The sequence below is a fragment of the Oncorhynchus kisutch genome, linkage group LG13 (genome assembly GCF_002021735.2).
Source record: "Oncorhynchus kisutch isolate 150728-3 linkage group LG13, Okis_V2, whole genome shotgun sequence".
Classification (NCBI taxonomy): Eukaryota; Metazoa; Chordata; class Actinopteri; order Salmoniformes; family Salmonidae; genus Oncorhynchus; species Oncorhynchus kisutch.
The window spans coordinates 55,341,739-55,363,124 of NC_034186.2; the positions used below are offsets into that span (position 1 = coordinate 55,341,739).

At 41.8% G+C, this 21,386-nt stretch overlaps 1 pseudogene; it reads left to right on the forward strand.

Annotated features, from left to right (window-relative positions):
- Positions 1-2,233: 2,233 nt before the first annotated feature.
- On the forward strand, positions 2,234-8,966 carry LOC109901763 (granulocyte colony-stimulating factor receptor-like; annotated as a pseudogene).
- Positions 8,967-21,386: the final 12,420 nt, after the last annotated feature.

Here is a 21,386-nt window from a genome sequence, read left to right on the forward strand (position 1 = left end):
CTTAATGAGCAATCTCAAGACGTTTAACTTGACTTCCCTATCTCTACTGTTATGGGCCCCACCACCCCACGTCATGTTATCTTTCCAGTATATGATGAATTCAAAATAAGGATGTGGCCCTGGAACCTGAGCTCCATTCCGCCACTGTTCCATCTGATCCTGTCTACACCAGAGTCGGATGAAAGTCTTTCTGGGTGCTGGGGATGTGTGGTGAGGGGTGCTGCTCTCTAATTGATTGTCTTTATCTCTGAATCACTCTACCTACCAAGCCTTTCCTTCTGATTCACCTGCATCTAACAGAAGAGAGGGGGGAATATATCACAATATCTGTTAGTGAATTTGAGAAGCTCCAATTAGGAAATTTAATCTCCCTGTTCAACTGTGTGGATATGTCAAATTATTTACTTATTGGTAATTGAATATGATTTAGTGAATTATATCATGATTATTTGTATCTAATTTGAAATGTTTTGAATCCAACATGATGCCATGACCTCTTCAGTTTTAATGTAACAATTATACAACAATTTTGGCACTACAAGCTGATCTGCCCTCATACTACTTATACTCTTTTGGAATATTAATGGGAAAAAACTATATCTCTCATTCTGGGATAGGTATAACATTTTTATGTGCTGTGAATATACGCTAAAGACGATTGTGAAAGAGATTATTTTCCTCTTTCTGACCTTTTGTTTTTATGACAAATTATTACTGATTGTGAGGTCTACTGTCTCAGGTCACGTTCCAGCAGAGAATATACCTCTAATGGAAAATTATAGGACAGATTGTCAAATAAGGATTTGTACATATCTCTGATCTGTTCACCACATTAACTAAAAGTACAATTGAAGATTTGCAGAGAAATAGTCATAGCTTTAACTTTGTTACCCTGTTAGAGGTTATTGCCTAATTGAGAAAGAGGGACTGTTCTAACATTTACCACAATGGCTTAAGAGAAGAAGTTTAAGGAGAGACAGAGGAACGAGGTATAGAACATGTTGAGATGTTGTTCTTGACTCTATTCTATCTTTATCACACATCCATTACACAACAAAGGGTGTCAAAATCACTCCGAAACAGTAAGATGCTTTTGTGAGAATAATGTGCCAGTATAGGTAGTTTGGGAAACAACCTTTTAGGTCACAAAAGTCCACACCATAAATGACATTATAAAATCCAAAATCCAATCAAATCCAAAATCCATGGTTATAGGCATTCCATAGAATAACCATGGCATCTAAAGGTACTCAAACATTTACATACATGAAGCTTGTTTATTGAACATTCTGACATTTGTATTACACTGATAAGTTAGCCTATAGATGGAAAATATATCATAACCCTGCTTTCCTTTAATGGAAAATAGGAAATTGGCATTCTCATTTGCGTTCAAATGTAATAACTTTTTTTCTGTCCATCTTGCTCTAGGTCTCTCGTTCTCCCACACTCTCTGTCTGTCACTCTCTCTCTCTGTCACTTTCTCTTTCTCTCAAGGCAGCAAGGCACATTTAGGAGCCGAAGGCAATTAGCGCCCTGCAATAATAATTAGGCGAAATACTGCAAAGGAGGAAGAGCGAAGTGGAGGCCTTTATGCAGACAGCTGATAAGCAGTAAATAGAAGAAGATTTCCGTGGCCTCGCATCATGCATCCACTACATAGGGTGCGTCCCAAATGTAGAGTGTACCTGAATTACAACCCAGCAGCCCCCAGTCAACTCCCAGAAGGGGACAGTCCCACATGACAGACAGGAAATAACCATCCTCTCTTTTTCCTCACAGAACATATGTAAGAACATACACAAGCATGACCTGAGGGAATCAGCTGATGGCCACCTTGCCATTGGTGACTGGTGCACTCATCTTTAGACTTTAGAATCAAAGTCTTTAAGTAATTAACACATTTCCTATGACTGTGGAATTGTGAGTATCCCAGTGTTTGTTTGCTTATTTGTTATAGACAGCTGTCTAATCTTTTTTTCCCCTCGTGTCAGTTGTGTATGATGCAACTTCTCTCATGTCAGCATGTAGTGTCAAACAGTATGTTCAACAGTATGTTCAGGTTAGAAAAAATATAGTCATTATCGTTTCCATTGCTATTTATACACTGTTGTCCATCAATAACAGCCCCAGAATTTCAAATGTTGTTTTGATTCCATTGAATGCAATGTACTTTCACCCTTCTTCAAAATCAGTCATTTCACATCTTCCCCTCTCACAGGTTTGTATCACCATGGCATCAGCCTGGATTACAATGTTTGCCACGCTGCTGCTGGCATTTGTGAATGGAGCGAAAGATGTGTGTGCCGTCTTTGTAATAAATAACCTTCTCTAAATGGCAACACCTTGCCAGCAGCAGCAAAGACAATAGAATAGACACTTCACATCCCAATGTATTAAAAATGTTGTTTTGAAATGTAAATCTTGAAAATATCAATGTCATTTGAGTTCACTGAGACATGGGAATATAGGCAAGAAATATGGAGCTGTATCTCACAATAAGTCATTTATTTGGTGGCTTAAAGAGCCCTTTTTCCACCTCCCTCAATGTTGCTGATGAATTGATCTGCTCTTGGCTCTCTTTCCTTTCCTGACAGAGGTTCACACATCTCCATCTGTGCGGGTACACACTTCCACCCCTGTGGTGGCCTTGGGGTCACCGGTGACTGCCTCTTGCGTCATCAGAGATGACTGCCCCCTCATAAAGGGACAAGCCGTTCACATTGTCTGGCACCTCAACCAACTCCTTATTCCCAGCAGTTCTGCAGCAGCCAATGAGAGTGGTAGAAACATTGCAGCGGCCGGATCTCCACAGTTTTATATTCTGTGGCCAATCAGTGGCTGGAACTCAAGTGTTTATACCTAGCTTCACGGACACCAGTGGATATCTCACGTGCTGTGTTTCTTTCTTTGTTTCTTTCTTTGTTTATCCCTGTTCAGTGGTGTGCTGTATGTATAGTCTACCATAACTCCATTATCATTCATAGTAAGGGATATTCCTTACCCCACATAAAAAGATTACAGATGGGGCCCATGGTAAAGAATTACATTTCTTTATTTTATAAAAAAAAAATGTAAATGTTGGAATGAAAAAATGCAGGTCTGTCTTGCAGTGCCACACCTTCCTGAGAAATCCACTCCTCCCTTAGAAATCTAAGTATACTGAACATAAAATAAGAATAAATAAAGACTCAGCGGATATTGAGATGCAAGACTTCGCTCTAACACAGTCACACACAGTATCTGCGCATGTGCACGGGTTTGCCTCACGCTGTTACAGCGTGGTAGCCACAGGACCAAAACAGCCGTGAAGTTGAGCCTCTTAGTTATTGCAGAAATTGACCCACAATGCTGTTTACTTTCTGCATCTACTTCATGTCGCTGAGTCTACCTTTACATGTTTTAAACATACGCTTCACCTAAATAATAAACACCTGAACTGATAAAAACAGTTCTGTAATGTAGTTCTGAAGATTTTATCATTTACTGTTCCAAAATCAAATTAAATGTAATTTTAAAGCTCTTTTTACATCAGCAGATGTCACAAAGTGCTTATACAGAAACCCATTCTAAAACCCCAAAACAGCATGCAATAAGATGTAGAAGCACGGTGGCTAAGAAAAGCTCCCTAAAAAGGCAGGAACCCCCCAGGCTCTGAGGGGTGAGCGCTAACTAACTTTAACATTGTTATGCTCACCCCAATAATTGTTATTTCTATAGTTCCACCCCCAGCACCATAAAACCTTAGCTGCCTGACTAACCTTACAAAACTGGAAACCCTCTCATGCCAATGGGACCCAGGACAGGACACCCACCTGCCCACACAGTACCCTCTTTACACTGAGATCAGGTAACAAGTGGCTATTGGTGGAGAACAAGTGAATATGTTGTATTTTTTAAATATACATTTACATGTCAAATGTATATTGTAATTACGATGCTATTTATTAAATGCTTTCTTGGACAATCTAGCTACTTTGCCCCTTAGGGCCACTGTACTATAAATGCCTGCATGTGTTTGGTGGTTATCCAAAGAGAACCTGTTCAAAGATATCAAAGATACTTTCTGTGGCAACCTACTAATATCACTATGCATAGGTGTGGAGGTTATCCAAAGAACTTAAAGTGGAAGATGCATAACTGTTATTTGCTCAAGAAGTTGTATTATTTCTTAATCTAAACATGGATTTACCAGAGAGCGACACGTACGTGATGCCGCCAGGGGTACATCACTAAAGTATACCACGTACTGGTTTTGTTCTCTTCTCAGAGATAGGAAATATATGTCAAGGTGGTGAATGCCTTGGGTCAAGCTACCTCAACACCTTTGCTTCTGGAGCCAATGGAGTCAGGTAAGGAAGTAGTGATTTGTACTGTGATTTACAGGATATGGTGTCCATATTAGGACAGCCTCAGTCACACGGACTTGGTGTCACTTGTGACTCTGAAGCTGTCTTAATACAGACACTGTAGAGACAGTTATTCTGAAGCTCACTGTATTAAACCTAAAAGACAGAACCTTATGTACAAGTACTTTGTGGCATTGTATTGAGATGAAGCTATTCACATCATAGGAGTTTTAATATAACTCTCATATTGCAGCCAAGGTTGACCCTCCAAAAGTTCCGAAGGTCCAAGCAGAGCCAAAAAGATATGGCTGCCTAAGGCTCAGCTGGGGTCTCTCTGAACAGCAAGTGTGGGTGACCATTGTGACCTTGGAGGTGCGACTGAAAACAGCAAACAGCAAGCAGTGGAGTGAAGAACCAGTAAGAGAATGTCCATTTCCTAAGTGTCCACATACTGCAACCGTTTGAACAAAAATGATTTGGATCAAACAACATTAACAATAAATGATCATACCAACTGTACTAGGTAACCATAAAAATGATTACATTACTGTGTGTGTGTGTGTGTGTGTGTGTGTGTGTGTGTGTGTGTGTGTGTGTGTGTGTGTGTGTGTGTGTGTGTGTGTGTGTGTGTGTGTGTCTGTGTGTGTGTGTGTGTGTGTGCATGTGTGCTAGGTCCCAGTGCCTCGCTTAATGTGCCAGAGACCCATGGAGGTGTGTCGTCTGCTCCACGGGACAGAGTACCACATCCAGATATGGGTCGGGTATCACCAGAGTCCATGGAGCGAATGGAGTAACAGCAATACTGCAGTCACGCTTGAGAGGGGTACGTCCTGCATCAGTTCTGTTTAGTGTAATGTCATTTATCACTCCCATGGTACAAATCTTTTAATCTATTTCTTATTCTTCCATTCATTGGGCTTGCTTTTCACTCTATGCTAATGAAATGTCCCACATTTTCTAGCCCACTTTTTACAGCTCTGGTAGAATGTATGTATTGACTATGTATTTTACTAGCTCTTTGGTAGTGAATTTCTAGCCTACACCTGTCGAGTCTGGAAGAATTCTCCTCTTCTCCTCACACAACTGAGAGGCACAGACATTTGATGAGTTTCTAAATGGCCACTTCTGCTTCTTTTCGGCTCCCACCGGACCACTCGACTCTTGGATGAAGGTATCTAGGGAGCAGAGGCAAAAGCATCTCGGTGTATACTTGTTTTGGAAGGTAAGAACAACACACAGAACACACTCAAACTTGACACGTCACAAACTTGAATATTTCCTGTGATAGTGGTACACAACTTGCCTTTCCTCCTTCATCTCCTTTCTTCCTTTTGTAGCCATCGAAGCAGTTCCATGCCAATGGCAAGATCCTGTCCTGTGTTGTCTCGCGCCAGAGACAACCCATGACAAAGGGACAGTTGTGCGTCACATTGGATAGCCACTGTGTTTTCCAGCTTGCCAGGGGGGCAAGGGAAGTGTTCCTTAGTGCTGGGAACACTGCAGGGACATCCAGCCCCTACTGAGGTGGAGGTGTTTATTATTAGTTAGATTGAGTAAAATATCTCTTTATTATACACAATCTTAGTCCACTGTCCACTGTAAAATCCCAATAGTATGTCAGTAGTACATTTTTCAAGATAGAGCACTTTCAGTACAGAGCGAAAACTAAATATCCCTGTTGCTAAATTCCAAATCAACCCCTACACCCTAGGCACTCTGAGAGATTTGAGAGGATTGCATATATATCAGCATTATGGTAATAGCTTCATCTGATTGGCTGGGTGGAAATGTCACCATATTTCGTCCACCTATGCAATCATCTGATCTAGGCTAGGGGTCAATTCAGAAATCAGAATTGATGTATAAGCAGAAGGTGTTCTGTGTGTTATGTCAGCATCCCAAACACCCTATCTTGTTTGACCACATTGACAGGAATCAATCCAGCACTCTTTTATCAGGTATGGTTTATGTCAGTTATAAGGTATTCATACATACTGTGGTTTCATTCACCTGTCATGTCTCTAGTTCTGTGTTAGAAGTTTGTTGGAGGACTATGTACTTCTTTTATATGCAATTCTCCTGGCTGCACAATTAATTTACCTGCAGGGACAATGACGTTTTAATTGAATTGCATCTACGGTATCAGCTTGTGAGTGTGTTCTCTAGTTTGTTGTCTGGGGTGATTTGTGCAGACTTTTTCTTTGCAGGATTTGTCCACATGCTATGAGCTTAAGGACTTGGATCCACTCTTATCTCTTTCTTCTTGTCTACAGAGAGCATTGAGCCATACAATCCCTATGGGATCTCTGTATATCCTAGGTATAAGGACGGAATTGGCCTTCCTCAAACCGTCGAGGCGTACTCTAGACAAAAGGGTGAGTCGGTAAACACTAACCCTTACACCTTGGATTTTGTAAGATCTTTACAATATCAAAGGAGGTGTTGCAGGCTTCCTTTGAGTCAATGAGGTGCGAATCAGCTGCAAAACATACTGATGAAAGGTGGTACAATGCTTCCCTCTATTGGAGACATAGAGCACATTACACCTCCGCATACTGCTTCCACCATTTACTATAAGCTTAATCTATTCTATTTATATCAAACACCTACATTATAGCTCTTTGTCAGCATGACAATACCAACAAATCAGAACACTATTAGGTTTATGACATTATATAATTGATATGGTAATCGCCACTTTCTTTATTGCCATTTAATCCATATAGTCCTGAATGTTCTCTATTGTTTCTGGCAGCCCCGTCTGCCTCCCCAAATCTGAGGGTGCGGGAGACATTCTCGTATTGAGCTTACCTGGGAGGAAACTCCGCTATGCCAGAGGAATGGGATCGTGCGGAGCTACCAGGTCTTCTACTGGGATGAGCAGGGAAACACCAAAGGTGGAAAGATGCTTATTGCGATGCTGTTGATGATACAGCTATAGATGACTGACAGTTCATGCAAAAGCCTTATTTTGCCAGGCTGTCATTGTAAATAAGTATTTAGGTCACACTGTATATGGATAGTCTAGACGCTCTACAGATGGTCAAACGATCAACAAACGTGCTGTTGATAAGCAACTGCTTTCTAAGGTTGTGGTTAGGTTTAGAAGAAGGGTTAGGGTAAGGGTTAAGTTTAGGGTTAGGATAATGGTTAAGGTTAGTGTTAGAGCTAGGGTTGAGGTTAGATAGTTAGTGGAGCATCTACAGATGGACTATCCAAATAAATTGTTTCCAGTGTTTATTCCCAACTGACTCGCCTGGTTAAATAAATAAACATGTAACCTCAAACTGCAGTTGCTGTGTCCCTCTTTTACAGTTGTGACTGCTGAGCTGGGAAAGAGGAGGGTGGTTCTAAGAGAGCTCAACCCTTCCTCCTCATACAAAGCCTTTATTATGGTTGGCACAGGTGGTGGGAGTCTGAACGGGTCAGAGGTTACCCTCAAAGCTGAACCAATGGGTTGGAATTAGAATTTTGTCAATAAGAGTAAAGTGCTTTTAAATACAAGTCATATGCAGTGTTATTTGAGGACTAGTCTCGCTTGCCAAACTCATGGCACTCCACCCTATGTGAGGTCAGATACTGTATCAGGAAATTGTCTGAAACATATGTCCTAAATCTAAATGCATATATTTTCAGATGCCTTTGCTATCATCTTGATAGTTATTTCCTCTGGTGGTGAGCTGTCATTGCTCATCATTATCTCAGTTCTGGCCTGCTTCTCAACACATGAACGGTGAGAACTCAACATTGACTTCATGTCAGTAAATACTTGTGTGTTTGTGCTATTTAAAAACAATACAAGTTTCTGTTCCCAGCTGAAGGCTGAAAATGTGCTTTTGGCCCAAGATCCACATGGAGCTGATGTTCTGGTGTTTTTACAATCTTATGTCCAACAATGAAAATGCAAAAAAAAAAAAATATTATTATATTATGTCTAAGCTTCTGAGCTAAAAAATAATACATACATTTTTTTGCATTTTCATTGTTGGCATAAGACTGTAAATACACCAGAACATCAGCTCCATGTGATTTTAATTTGGAAATCTTTTCCCAAGTATTCCCATGCACAGGGGTGCAACTTTCACTGGGGACAGGAGGGTCATGTCCCCCCCACATTCTGAAATATCATTTTTGTCCCCCCCAATTCTATCATTGCAATGTGATACAAAAGAATGGCCGCGGTGGACTTTAGGACCATGCGGATTCCTCTGAGCAGTTGACAAGTTTTTTTCAGTGCAATGTGAGTTTTTTTTTGTTTGGCAAGGAAACGTCACTGAGCTGTCAGTTTCCCTAGCTAATTATCTACTTTTCACACTGACACAGTAACAAACAGCTTATGCTTTAAATGCTTCATTGCCATGGTGCACAGTAGAGGTCTGTGGGAACGATCTCGTCATCCCACTCCCACCTGTACCTGCTGGCTTTCTGTCCAACTCCCACCCCCTACCAGAAGAACTGGTCCCAAACCCAGCCATGGTCTCAGCAATTTTGCGACCTATAGGCAATATCAAATGAGCAAAAATAACTTAAGTTGAAGGTTAAATTAACAGAAGTTCTCACATGGCCCTTATATTGTATTACAGGGCTATATCAGCCAATATGCTAGATGAGGTGTGAAGAGAGCAGAGTTGGAGAGACTTACACTTTTTTTTGAGCTATTTATAAAGCCTACCTTTTAGGAGTGGGAAGATTTTCAGGCAAAGAAATATGGGAAATAAATATTTAGGCCTATTTCTAGGAAATGTAGTAAACTATAGCCTATTCATAGGCCTATTTAGGAGGTACATTTCCTTGGAAAGAAAACTGCTCTGTGCATGTCCCCTCATGCATAGGCTATAGCCTACTCTTTTTGAGACCAAACGCGCACCTGATCTCGCAGGTATGGCTACTGAACTGAAAGCAGCAAGAATGACTGACAGCAACACTTGCTACGTTTTGCATAGGTCTATTGGAAATTGCCTATGTTTTAGGAGGCCAATTTGCAGGCAAAGACAAATAAATGGGTAATGAATATTTATTGAAAATGAAAAGGCACAAAGCTCGCTCCCCATACTAGCCTAACCTATATGCACCTTGTGCTCTTTCCTTTTCAATGATGATTACTTTGTTGTTATTGTACTTCGACTCACATTGGTTGAGCGCCCTCCACACCGTTCCATTAGCAATATTTATTTACAGACACCGTAGTAGACTACAGTCTAATTGGATGTAAGTAAATTTCATATTCAAGTTAACTGCCACGTGATTCTCCGGCCATGTAGGCAGCATATTCTAATTCAGTTAGACCACACATACGAAGCACACTTGAACTCTCATGCCCAACTAGAAGAGGCAGGCTACTGAAGTTGAAGCAGCGAATTTTGAGTGTGTGAGTAATGCAAAAAAGATGTCCTTTTAATACAGTAGGTAGACTAACGTTTCCAAATAAGCTTTGGGAGAACAACAATCATTTCATCCCAAAGTCATCTGTCTGACCTCCCGCTCCTGTCCGCAGCATGAAAAATGCTGACCGCGCCGCAATGATCTCTGTTGGGACCGCAGTTCCCGTGGGATGTAGCCCTCTAGTGCAGTCAGTACACAACACTAACCTCATCATATCTAAGCAGGATCAGACAGCCAGGGAAGACCCGTCTACGGAGCTCAGGAGAATTTTGCAGCATATTAACAATATCAGTGAATGATACAAAGTTCCATCTGGAATTGATGGGTAGACCTACAGTAGCTACAGAACAGCATTTCAAGCTTAAAGCTACACTCTGGGATCTGGTAATTTCAATTATTGAACCATTGATTCTATTCTTGGATAATATCATGCATAAATGTACACCAAGGTCATTGTTTGTCATGCCTCATTTTAAGAAGATCAGATGGTGACAGTGGACTCAGCAGGGTCAGGCAGCCAGGGAATACCAGTATGTGACAGAGGTGAGGTACATTTTTGCAGATACAACACTTTATTCCCTCTGTGCAACAAACACTGGACAAGCCAGATGCTATTTTAAGGCAGTCTAACAAACCTCCAACGTTGATTTCCAAACTGTATCAAGGGTTGATAGAGGCTTTTCTCAATGACACAAAACATGTAAAACAAAGATGTGAAGAAAACCTGGTAGAAGCTATTGATGATGATGAATGGATACAGATATGTTTGAATGCCCAATCATGTCCGTATCATCTCAGACATAAATTGCTGCGGTTAACTAATTTACTGTACGTCGGTGGAACTGATTTACATGCTTTAAGAAATGTAATTCCTCTGCTGGAGGTGTATAACACAAATGGTGACATATTCAACCAGCCTTCTATATAGGTATGTGTATGTATATATGTGTATATGTATGCATATGTGTATGTATATGGATATATCTATTTACCACAAAAATATATGGGGGATTGGAAATGATGCAGACAATTACATTGATGGAAGTAACAAGGCTGGCTGCATTCTGGCAAAGAGTATGTTATTTTATCTCAGCGTGTCTACAGATTGTCCCTTCTTGTTTTTGTTTGCTTGGAAATGTTGATTCTGATGCAAAAGTCTTGTGAAGGCTGGCTGAATTCTGGCAAAGAGTATGTTATTTTATCTCAGCATGTCTACAGATTGTCATTTGTCCTTGTTTTTGTTTGCTTGGAAATGTTGATTCTGCAAACTGTTATCTGAAGGAACTGTGCAACCAAGCATTTATAGCGGCGAAGAAACGCAATAATGAATGTTTCACTAAGATTCTAAAGCTGAGTGGGGTGTGTTGTGTTGGGGCGCTGCAGGGCAGTGGACCCTTAGGGACAGGATGGGGCGACCCAGCTATATTGTGTGCAAGTAAAAATTGTTATTCAGTACCATTAGTCCTATGAGATGAATTATATGGAGGATTTGCTGATTATGTGTTTGAATGTATAGTTGAGGTATGTGTTTTTTTCCAAACCTTTCCCTTGGGAATGAAAAAAAATGTAAGGAGTGAACTGTGAAGGAAATTGTGTTGGGAGAGAGTTGATGTTGTTGACTAGACAGGCTGCTCGGGCTGGCTGGTTGAAATTTGATATAGAGGATAACATTTATTGTATTTTTTCAAGATTTGTTCATTTGTTAGGCTATTGGTTAAAGGTGCAGCACAATATTTATTATTGAATTACCTTTGATCTCATTCAGTCTTATTCATCACGTAACCTTTTCATGTGTGAGTTCCAAATATTTCTAACGGTCGCTCCAGCGTGAGTTGTTTTGTGCACGTGATGTCAGAATGCAGTCACTGTTCCAAAATGTGATAGTTACGCACAGGGCAATTATCCCGCGCTGCCTGCTAATTATTTATAGGCTGTTTCAACTTGTGAATTTCAAATGATTTTCTAACAAGTTGTATTTTCTGAACAACAGTATGAATTGAGGTGTGTTCCACCTCCTTAGTACCTCACATAGAAGTAGCCCATTTCACTGTTGCAGGCAATTTATGTTTGAGGCTTTACTGAGCCGGACAAACTTCTCTCTTCAGGAGAGCCCAAGGCCAAGCACTTTCCCAGTGTTTCTGCAGATCAAGCATGCAGACATTTGCGCAGTCTTGCACTAACTTTTTCCCTGTGGCATATTCTCTGTCTGGCGCTCGCATTGTTTGATGTTTTCCTTACAAATAATAACTTTGGATATGTGTGCATTCCTATCAAAGTAAGTACCTTATTTTCTGTATATCGTGTTGTTACTACTCTAGCATACTGTATATATGTATGGAGCATAATGTATTTAGAGGTTTTTTCATGTTTTCAAGTACTGGTGACAAATAATGCATTCTGATTATTGCATAGATTGTAATGGACACCTATGATGTGTGTATAATACTTTTTTGAAGGTTGCACTGATTATGATGAGCTAATGCTAAGCTATTTGCCAGCGGCGCCATGTTTGTTGACATTATACAATGCATTCTGGGTGTCATGTAACATATACGCTGGGAGTCAGGAACCAGGTGCAGAAGGTGAGTTTAATAAAGAAATGATACCGATGACCCAACATGATAAGCGTACAGAATGTGAGAGAAAACAATACTACTTATTGACTGATGTCAACTGAAGGCCATATAAAGGGGAAGTAATCTCGGACAAAATTACCAGGTGTGCATAATGATGGGGAACAGGTGTGCGTAATAACAGTTGCCAGGACAGGTGGTTAGTAGGCCGACGATGTCGAGTGCAGGAGGGAGGGAGGAAGCAGGAGAGGGAGTGACAGTAAACATCATATTTATTTATTTTGCTCCTTTGCACCCCATTATTTTTATTTCTACTTTGCACATTCTTCCACTGCAAATCTACCATTCCAGAACTTGTTCTCAACTTGCATACCTGGTTAAATAAAGGTGAAAAAAAAATCTGTCAGACCAAAAATGATATAATGAAGTGAAGGAATGGTTCACTCATCTTTCAAGTAAACTTCCCGGAAGTGAATGAAGGGAAGTGAATGATCATAGACGACACACCCCCTTCAACATGCATATGGAAAACAGACCAAACTCGTCTTGTCTCCTCTTATTATCTTTGGTTGACTCTAAGAAAAAAAAACATAGTGGCTAGCACCAACTACACATCTGCAGATTACTACAATTTTTAGAATGTGTTTTATTCAATTATTTTGATAAATGGTGAGCTCACCCATGATGTGATGAATTGTAAATAGTAATTGCTATTAGATCATTCATATTGTTGTTTCTGTCAGCTGAGAGTTAGCTAAATATGACCGCTTGTCAATCTTTGCTCAGTTATCTCTAGGACTAACGTAGCCTACATTTTCCGGTTTGGATGATTGTGTTATACTACTGCTACTTCAGTGAACGTCTGAACGTTGCACCCAAAAATTAACTGGTTACTTTCACTCCTCCGTTAATTAGTGAACCTCCACCCATGAAAGGATTGATATCTGACCTCAGCAGCCATACCAACCTTAATTATGCCATAAGCCAAAAAACAGCAGAAATTGCGAACGCTCTCCAAAATCAACCATCAAACACAGGCTTTGTGACGGTTCTCCCCAATTTTGCACTGATGTATCGCCATAAAAATGTGGCATCGGTCCAATACCACAGTGCACAGCTGAAGCATGTGCCAGACATGGCTAACATGAGGGGACAGGTGGAGAGAACTGAGCAACTTCTGACAAAAGCAGGAAATGAAAACATTCTGCTAGTCGAGGAACTGCGTTTGAAATCTGAACAATTGAAAGTAATTGCAAATACTTATGACGATGAACGAGCACAAACTCTTCAACAAAATCGTTGTCTCCAGGAACAACTCGATTTAGCCAAAACTAAATACGAGGTAGTCCACTCCAAACTAGATAAATCTGTTGAGTTATCTAAAAATAGGAGAGTGCAATTTGATAACATGCAGGCAGTTTTGTTGAACGTTACTCAGAGTAACACGGTTCTATTCAAAATTCTGCAGACCGAAGACAATCAATTAGTGAACACAATGACTAAGTTGGATGACAAATCAGCAGAACTCATTGAAGTCGCTGACCAAATGAATGATGCTAGAACTCGGGTGATGAAGATGGAAATCTAGATTTCTAAGCAAGAGGAAGAAATCTCATCACTGAATCTTTCGCTCCGTACTCAAGACCTCTATCTGCAAACCATGACAGATAAGTTTGAGACTGAATGGAGCAAGTGTGACACTCACGTGTCCAAAATCAGTCCTCTAAGCACTCAAGTGGACTCTGCAATGCAGCAGAATACCACCCTTAGGTACCAACTGGAGGAAATCCAAAATGGTCACGCTCCACAGCGTGACTACCCATCCAAGCAACAGGAGCCCTGCACTCAAAGGAGTGAAGATGATAGGTTTCAGACAATGCCTCCATTAAGTGTCCCTCAGTCTTCTCCTCTTGGCCATTCGGCACTGAATAATATTGCACCTCTTGGCCAACAAAGCCAAAGCTTGGCTTCTCCTCTTGGCCTTTCGTCCCCACTTTCCCCACAGGATGAAGCCAACCCTCTCCGCCCGCTTGACGCGGAATACCTTGACAAACTCGTCAAGAATTTCCCCACCTTTGACCCCGTTCCAGGTCAGCCAAACGATACTGAGACATTACTAGCTGACATAGATGACGTGTTGGATGGCTACCCGAATGCTACGGGTTCTGACAGGGTTTACCTGTTGAAGAGAATGTCGAATAGACACGTGACAAGGTTAATTCGCCTACGTGCTAAATGACTACGCTAAACTTGCCACAGCTTTGAAATTAGAATTCAGTGGTTCTGCGACTCGCAAACACGATAGCTCACTGGCTAACATGGTCAAACAAGCTTGGAACGAACACCCACAAGCTTACTATCATAGGCTTTGTTCAGCTTACTTTGGCCTACTCACTGAAACAGGCCTGGAAGTCCTGTTACCATTTAAACAAATGTTCCTGTCAAACATGTATACTACCTTCATTACCTACGTGGGCCCTGCAGCCCACATTGGCTTGCCTATCTTACAACTCAGAGAGCACAGCTTTTGAGGCATCAAAAGCTCGCAACACTAAGAGCCCTGACCACTCGGTTTTGAAGTTTGACCAGGAGCACTCACTCCAGTTAGAGGGTGCATTATCAGGTATTGGAGCGTTAAGACATGACGCACAACAACTATGATTCCAATAACCTCTGCGGTCGAAATAACTGTAAAGTACATCGCCATCAAAACGACTACCGCTACAATCGACCTGTTCATTACGTTCCTGCACCCAACCCACACAAAGTGTCAGAGCACAAGGGTAACAAAGGGTTGAAGGATGATAAAAACGTAGACCAAATTTCCACTACATGAAGAACTAAAGCGAGAAACATTTGAGAAAAGGGTAAAAGATAAGTCACAAGGACTAGACAGGGAATTACCGGACACCAGGTCTGCAGGAAATAACACCCATAGCAAGGACGTTAAAATTCATTTCTCACTCAAGACCCTATCCAGGGCCCGCTTGATCAAGAAACAAAGCCCACGGGCTTTGTCTATAGACTCTGATACAAAGGTTGCGAAGAAAAAGGTCAAGCGCTTCATTAAAGCCAAGCCCTCTCAAAATCGGAAAAGTTGATCTGCTTCCACCTTGAACAGAATTGACACATCACGTCGTTGCGAACGACCACTCCACCTTGTGGGGAATATGTCCACTAAACACGAATTGAAATGCCCATACCTGGAAACAGTCCTGGAGGACTGCTTAACTTGTCATGCGCTAAATGATTTGGGTGCGACAATATCACTCATCTCTCAAACATTGTTTGATGATCTAAAAGGGCTTTGAAGCCAACTAAACGTTGGTCAAAGGTGGAACGATGCAACACTATACTTCGAGGGGTCACTCAGACTACCTCGCCTCTCACATTGAGAGTCAAGCTGAAACTACACTTCCATGACGTATCGCTCGTCCACCCTGTGTATGTTACCAGCCTCGAAACTGTACCCCTGCTACTTGGAGCAAACTTGATGGATCGGTTACTCCCATTGATGGATTGGAAAACCAACCAGGTATGGTCACAGGCTACAGTGCCTTCTCCACCGACCACACTGTTCTCCCCTAACGCTAGCTGCAACGCAGTCATACCACGAGTGGTATCTGTCGAAAACACCCCTTGGGAAAAAGACGTTTCGAAAACACTTGGTGCAGAATCCGATCCAAGGAGATTACGATATCTCGACACATTCGATCAGCCAATCTGATTGACAATTATTTTCATGATTTCGAGCCAGCTGTCTCTGTAAATGTGCAACTTCCCTCCTCCTTGCAGTCGTGCAATACGGTAGTTGAGATGAACTTCTCTTGCCCTTCGGACACTTCCGCAAACACTGCGGCCGTCTCAGCAAGAAAAACATTGATGCGCAGAGTATACTCTGCTTCCGATGACACACCTTCCGCTTTGTGGTGGACTATCAACCCTTACAATGACACTAATGGCGTCAGTCCAGCAACTGACCCGATGACTCCCATTGGTGAAACACTTTGCGATATCACAGACCGATATCCTCGTCTCAGTTTGCAGGTACTGAAGAGGTTGCCACACGCGGACGCGGTGGTGACTGACAGACCTCGACAGCCACTGAGGGTGTTGAAGCACAAACACCAGGAGATTTGGTTGAAAGGTTACAGCCACTCTCATAATAACACGGCCACTGACAACTTGTACATAGGATCCAAACTTTTCGTTTGCGCCTCGTATACCAACACCCCACGCTGGTGGGGGGGTCCCGAGACACAAAGGGGGCCCAGACCCATGATGAGCCTTATCGAGGTCGGTGGGGGGGTCGAGACTATGGACAACACCGTACGAGGCCGCCAGAGCATAAATCAAATCTAGTTGTAAACTCCCCTTTGAGAACAGTGAGGAGCAGACAGGCCCCTAGATGGGGATTATCTTAGAACACATCTAAGATAGTACTGAGGTGTACCACACTGGTCGTAAAGGAAGTCCAGTGGACTTGTCCACCTCCAAAACAAATGGCAACAATAATCATTCCTTGCCATGTGTAGTAGTCACTACAAGACAACTAGTAAAATGCTCTAATCATGTATTCCTGTAGGATAACATTTCAGAATAAATCGGTAGGACAACTGGACCCCTTGAGTACCAGTACCAATACTACAGTCAGTCCAGCAACACTCAGTAAGAGGATTAGTAACCTCACAAGTTAAATTGCTTTTGATAACAGTGACATAGGAGTTACTCAGAGTGCAAGGGAATCGCCATTGCACTCTTCCAATGGTTACACATGACACTAATAAATAGAACCCTCCATTCAGGAGAAAAGTTATTAGAGTCATGAACCACGATCACACCACGTACGACTGGTCTACTACTTAGAGTACTTCCGTCATGAGGTTAGCTCATCTGTGGATAACATAGCTATGAAGTAGACTTCTTCATACCTACCGCCACTACAATAGTGGAAGACTGTGACTGGTAGTAAAACTATTACAGACTCCCTCGACACTAATTCTGACTGACATCCAGGCATTGACCTGAAAATTACCTGACTACATCAGACTCATTCTGAACAAGTTGTAATCTGCCAGGATACTTGGTTTCCTTCCCTTGACATGTGTGCTTGCGTAAGCATAAACTCACATGCACAACGGAACATCCATTTAGGATTTATGCTAGGATCACTTAAAGGTCCGAGCAAAATACCAGCCTTAGTAAAGTTGAACATTTATTTTGAGGCCTTTAACTCAGTTACAGCACTCACCAGTTTTCTTCTCAGAAGTCCATAAGTCATCCCTGTAGACTGCCCAAAACTAGTGCCTTACAGCTGTAGACTTATCATATAGTTATCAACTTAGGATAGTACCCTAAGCAACACCCCGCAAATTAGGAAAGCCCTAGATATGACATTAGACAATGCCATGATAGGGTAATTTTGCCAAGACCATGGACGTAGATAGAATACAGTCCAATTCGATGATTAAGGCGGCATAACTATATTTTGTTTTGTTTATGCTTTCATTCATTTTGTTTAATTTTCTTCAGTATGTAGAAAGTGATAGAGCCATAAACAACTTCCCCATACAACCATCAGTTAGTGCCACAATGCCGCTCATTTGGGAGGAAATGTAATGATATATTTCATGAGTGTGTGTGTGTGCGTTGTTAACATCTGCCTAAGTTACTGCCCAGATCTTCCAGTCTGGACGACCAGACGACGGGTCCGGAACGGCGATCCCAATCCGGACATCCACATCCACTGGCTCGCTGCCGAGCCATGGAGCGGACTTCTTCATTTGCAGACACCCTACCCGGGTCGACCACACCAGAGAGGGGGGACTGCAACAGCGATCACCAACTGGACATCTGCTGTCCAGCAATGGAACAGACTTCATTCGCAGAAACCCTACCCGGGTCGACCACCAGATGGGGACCACAACGATGGTCCACAACCAGGACAACCCACGGTCATTTTTATGTTGGTTTGCAACATGCAGGTTAATCGCAAGATTGAACCCAACATGGGGGGACTGTCATGACGTTGGCCTGGGGGTAGGTTTATGACAGTCATAAATACCTCTTCCCCCCTTTTTCCTCTCTCTAACCTACTGATGTTACATCTGCAAACCCCTTGGTTAACATAGAGATTCTGGGAACATCAGAAGGTGGGGGGAAATGAAATATATTCTGGTAATCCGACCAATTGAACATATGCAGTGGTATTTAATGAATATGATGTCAGTTCGGTTGTCATCTGAGACATTCTCATCAATGATAAGATGACACAAACTCTACAGTGGAAAGTCTACACATCGGAGTTATCGGATTCACATGGAATTGTTGTTCAATTTAAATGTTTGAATATTAAATTATTTGTGATGGGATGAAATGTGATTTTAGCTTCTAAAATGTGAGATTTGGGTTTTCATAAGGTTAGGGCTCTGCTCAGTCAGTGGACCGCCCCTGTGAAGGGACATGGGCTATAAAACTTTTCAAACACGCCCTCCTCTCCCTTCCTATATAAAGCGTTGACAACAATATAACCTCCAGCTCCGAGGATGTGAGGACGATGGTCCGATGTCAGAATGGTTCAGATAATAACTACAGAACGAAGCCAACATCAGCGTGAGCTTTGGTTGCGAATGGTATGAACTTTGGACTCTTATTCACTACAGAAGTGACACCTCCTAGCCGTTGAGTTAGCAACAGCAGCTGAAAATGAGGGTTAGGAAGGAACAGACAGAGTATCTCGTCTATCACACAACGACGTTACTACAGCGTATCCAATTGACCACAAGAGACATTCTTGAAAGGACAAAGGACTCTGTTTGGCAACACGGCCTTCCATCTACCACCAACCTACTGAAGCGCAGCTCAGAGTAAATATTTATTGCATTTTCCTTTTCCAAATGGGCGGTAATTTAGAATGCATAGGATACTGTATCTACGATAGCACAGCTTCTTCCTTTGTTACTCAGTCTTCCCGCTCTTTCACTCAAACCCAGCCCCTTTTCTTTTGTGTAACAAGCTGTCATATCTTAACCGCAAGCTAGGGACGTTTTCCTTTATGACGTAATTTGTAATCAAGTTATGATTAATTATGTGTATGTGTAATTCAAATCAAATCAAATCAAATGTATTTATATAGCCCTTCGTACATCAGCTGATATCTCAAAGTGCTGTACAGAAACCCAGCCTAAAACCCCAAACAGCAAGCAATGCAGGTGTAGAAGCACTGTGTGATTAGTTAGGAATTTAGTAAATAAATAATTAAACCCAATTTTGTATTGCTGATTCAACTTGTTAGCCAGGGTTCGTGAAGATAACCAAGAATTTACTTTCAGATGAGACTGCATTAAGGTGAAGATTAATATTGACTGCTATTGCTGTAAAATATTACTAGGTCTTTAACAGTTTATTCGGAAGTTAACAGCTCTATACATTTTCTTTCGTAGTGCCCTGACTCTCTAGTTAATTACATTTACATGATTTGCTCAATCAGGTAATATTAATTACGGATAAATTATTTTATAGAATAGCATGTCATATCACTTAATCCGGCATAGCCAAAGACACGACACTGGTATGGCAACTGCTCAGCGTCCAACTGCAAGGCACTACAGAGGGTAGTGCGTACAGCCCAGTACATCACAGGGGCCAAGCCATCCAGAACCTCTATACCAAGGTGTGTCAGAGGAAGGCCCTAAAAATTGTCAAAGACTCCAGCCACCCTGGTCATAGACTGTTCTCTCTGCTACTGCACGGCAAGCAGTACCAGAGCGCCAAGTCTAGGTCCAAGAGGCTCCTAAATAGCTTCTACCCTCAAGACATACATAAGTCTCCTGAACAGCTAATTAAATGTCTACTCAGACTATCTGCATCGCCCCCCCCCTATTTTACACTGCTGCTACTCTCTGTTATTATCTATGCATAGTCACTTTAATAACTGTACCTGCATGTACATACTACCTCAATTACCTCGACACCGGTGCCCCCGCGCATTGACTCTGTACCGGTACCCCCTGTAGTCCCGCTATTGTTATTTACTGCTGCTCTTTAATCATTTGTTGTTCTTATCTCTTCTTTTTTTGGTATTTTCTTAAAACTGCATTGTTGGTTAAGGGCTCGTAAGTAAGTGTTTCACTGTAATGCTTACTTACAAGTCCTTAACCAACAATGCCGCTGTTGTACACCTGTTGTATTCGACGCATGTGACAAATAAAATCTGATTTGATTTGATTGTCTGTTCAATTCTGAGCATTTTGCTCTCTCGGAGTGTACAGTCGTGGCCAAAAGTTTTGAGAACGACACAAATATGCATTTTCACAAAGTCTGCTGCTAGGTCAACTGGGGTTGGTATGATGGCAATTTTCATATACTCCAGAATGTTATAAAGAGTGATCAGATGAATTGCAATTAATTGCAAAGTCCCTCTTTGCCAAGCAAATGAACTGAATCCCCCAAAAACATGTCCACTGCATTTCAGCCCTACCACAAAAGGACAAGCTGACATCATGTCAGAGATTCTCTCGTTAACACAGGTGTGAGTGTTGACGAGGACAAGGCTGGAGATCACTCTTTAATGCTGAATGAGTTCGAATAACAGACTGGAAGCTTCAAAAGGAGGGTGGTGCTTGGAATCATTGTTCTTCCTCTGTCAAACATGGTTACCTGCAAGGAAACATGTGCCATCATCATTGCTTTGCACAAAAATGGCTTCACAGGCAAGAATATTGCTGCCAGTAAGATTGTACCTAAATCAAACATTTATCGGATCATCAAGAACTTCAAGGAGAGCGGTTCAATTGTTGTGAAGAAGGCTTCAAGGTGCCCAAGAAAGTTCAGCAAGTGCCAGGACTGTCTCCTAAAGTTGATTCAGCTGCGGGATCGGGGCACCACCAGTACAGAGCTTGCTCAGGAATGGCAGGTGTGAGTGCATCTGCACGCACAGTGAGGCGAAGACTTTTGGAGGATGGCCTGGTGTCAAGAAGGGCAGCAAAGAAGCCACTTCTATCCAGGAAAAACAACAGGGACAGACTGATATTCTGCAAAAGGTACAGGGATTGATCTGCTGAGGACTGGGGTAAAATCATTT